Genomic DNA, 3,216 nt, shown 5'->3' on the forward strand with positions numbered 1-3,216 from the left:
TAAGTACTTGTTGACAGATATGTAGTTATCACCATTTTATTATTCATATTTTTGATACAGGTTTTCTTCTTCTTAAATAGATCTCTCCAACATTTCCTGTAACATTGACTTGGTGGTGATGAACTCCTTTAGATTTTTCTTGTATCTTTAAGTTCTTTATTTGTCCTTTGATTCTAAATGATAGCTTTGCTAAGTAGAGTAATCTTGGTTGTAGATCCTTGCTTTTCATCATTTTGAATATTTTGTGTCAATTCCTTCTGTCCTGCAAAGTTTCTGTTGAGAAATCAGCTGATGGTCTTATGGGAGCTCCCTTGTAGGTAACTAACTGCTTTTCTTTTGCTGCTTTTAAGATTCTCTTTTCATCTTTAACCTTTAGCATTTCAGGTATGATGTATCTTGGAGTGGGTCTCTTCGGGTTCATCTTGTTTGGGACAATATGTGCTTCCTGGACTTATATGTCTATTTCCTGTTACTGTAAAGATTGAGTGTTTTTGCTGTCTTATCTTCCAAATCGCTGATTTGATTTTCTCCTTCATCTAATCTACTATTTATTCCTCCTAAGGTATTCTTCATTTCAGTTATTGTACTCTTTTTTTATTACTGGTTCTTTTTTATGTTTTCTATCTCCATTTTTTATGTTTTCTATCTCCTTGTTAAAGTTCTCAATGAGTTCATCTACTCTTCATTTAAGTTAATTGACCATCCTTATAATCAGTGTTTTGAACTCTGTGTCTGGTGAATTGCTTGTCTTTATTTTGTTTAGTTCTTTTTCTAGAGCTTTGTTCTGTTCTTTCATTTGGGACATGTTTCTTTGTCTCTCCATTTTGGTTGCCTCCCTGTGTTTGTTTCTATGTATTAAGTAGGGCTACTATGTCTCCCAGTATTAGCAGAGTGGCCTTATGTAGTAGGTTTACAGCCCAGTGGCACAGTGTCCCTGGGCCAGGTGCTCCAGGTGTGTCCGTCGTATGGGCTGCATGTGCCCTCCTGTTGTAGTTGAGCCTTTGTTGCTGTTTGAACATCAATGAGAGGCATTGAACCTCAGGCTGATTTGTCATGAGGACAGGCTGATGACTATAGTGGAGGAGCTATTGTGCAAGTGTTGGCCTTACAGAGCAGAATTTGATTTATCAGGGCTCCTGCCCAGTCTGCCCTTTGGGTGTGTCATCCTCAGATGCACCCTGGATGGTCCTCTGGATCGGTCTGAAGCCAGCCACTGAGGATGCAGGCCAAGGGCTCCTGTAAGGGGCCCTGTCACGAGCCAAGTTCAGTTGCAGGCTGTGCCCTGCCTGAGGCCGCCTGGAATGAGCCACCAAGCAATCTGCAGATGGGTTTAGAGGTGCCTTGAGAGGCCAAGCTGGGAACTAAGGCTGGCTGCTGGTAGTGTCAGACTTGGGGCTGCTCAGCAAAAAGTACAGGGCAAGCTGGGGCCAAGTACTGCTTGACTGAGTTTTGTGAACCTTTGAGAAATTTTAGGACAGTCCACAGCATGAGCCAAGACATGCCATTTGTATGGAAAAGCCACTGGAAGTGGCTTGGGTGGGCCTGCAATTTGCGTGAGTCGGTGTCTCAAGGACTCTCCAGGGCAGGGCAACCAGTGTTAGCCAGGCTGATGAAGACTCAAATATGGTGCCCAGTGGCTCCTGCACACCACGAGAGAGGAGGGCTCAACAAAGGAACAATGAATTCTGCCAGCACTTTTGTTTGAGAGAAAGCTGCCTCTCCAGCCTTCGCCCTGAAGCCAGACAATTCAGTTCTTCCCTGTATGTCCCTGGTGCCTTTAAAGCTGCTGCGCCATTGCTGGAGCTCAGAGCAAGTGAGCCTGTCAGCAAGTTAGTTCACACCTGGGCCCTTGAAGAGGGATGCCTGACACTTCCGCAGCCCGTTGTCCCACTCACCCATAATCTCCAGTGGGTTTTACAGCCAGAAGTTGTGGGAACTTTTGTTTCTGGCATAGGGAACCTGTGCTGGGCTGGGACCTTTTGCTCCTCAGGGGAGACCTCTGCAGCTGAGCTATGCCTTCTGATTTTTAACCGCACACATGGGTGTGGAATCAGCCTGTTCTGCATCTCTGCTGCTCCTACCAGTCTCCACATGGCTTCTTCTGTATATCCTTAGTTATAGAATTTCCGTCCAGGTTGATTTCAGGCAAATCTCAATGATGGGTCATCTGTAGTTTAGTTGTAATTTTGATGTGGTTGTGAGAGGAGGCAAGCACAGTGCCTACCTACTCTGCCATCTTCACTAGAAATCTCTTTTTCTTTCTTTGTGGGTGGTGCTTTTGTGGGTGTGATCTCCTAGAGAGACAATAGAATCTGGGCGGGTGGCGGGGGGAGTGAGTTCCAGTCCCAGATGCTCTTATGGCATCTCCTCAGAGAACACCTCCCTGAACTTCCTCTCCTCAGTTTCCTCTCTTCCTGCACTGATTTGTTCTATGTCTTGGCTGACTTCTACCTGCCTGGAAATTCCTCTGTGGTCACCCTAAATCTGATTCATTTCTGTATGCTCATTGTCAACCTAGAAATGAATAGAAGTTTAGATGATGTTTGATTGAATACACTTCTGTGATTTTGGCGTTTCAGCTTTTCACTTTGCAGCTGCACTGCAATGAACATGATGGTGCTTAAATATTTGCATCTTGGATTACTTTCTTAGGATTAATTTTCTAAGAGTTTTATTGAGGTATAATTTATATACCATAAAATTTATCTATTTTATGTGTAAGATTCAGTGATTATTAGTATATTTATAGAATTGTGCAGCCATGACTACAATGAAATTTTAGTATTAATTTTAGAGGTGGAATTACTTGATCAAAGGATGTGAACCTTTAAAAGATTTTTTTCATGCATATTATCAAATAGCTCTCTAAAAGGACATGCCAGATAGACCCAACCATCTGTGACAAATAGGGGTTGAGGAACATACTGAGCTTTCTTAAGTTACTACCTGAAGGGTGTCTCTTTATCAGAATCTCTCTCCTCCATTACCTATACCTCCTACCCAGATTTTGCAGTGAACTTCAGAGAGCAGCCTATATCCTCATAATTTCTGAGAGTTATGTCCCAGATGTGCCATGGTTCCTTCTTTTTGTAAAATGGTTTTGTAGTTTCTAGTTTAATTTAAATAACACATTTGTTTTTTTAAGATTTGATAGAACCAGCCAGTATAATCACCTGAGCCCACTGTCATTTAGCGGTGCTGGTTGGGTTATTATTT

This window comes from Pteropus alecto, unplaced genomic scaffold (assembly GCF_000325575.1).
Source record: "Pteropus alecto unplaced genomic scaffold, ASM32557v1 scaffold813, whole genome shotgun sequence".
Classification (NCBI taxonomy): Eukaryota; Metazoa; Chordata; class Mammalia; order Chiroptera; family Pteropodidae; genus Pteropus; species Pteropus alecto.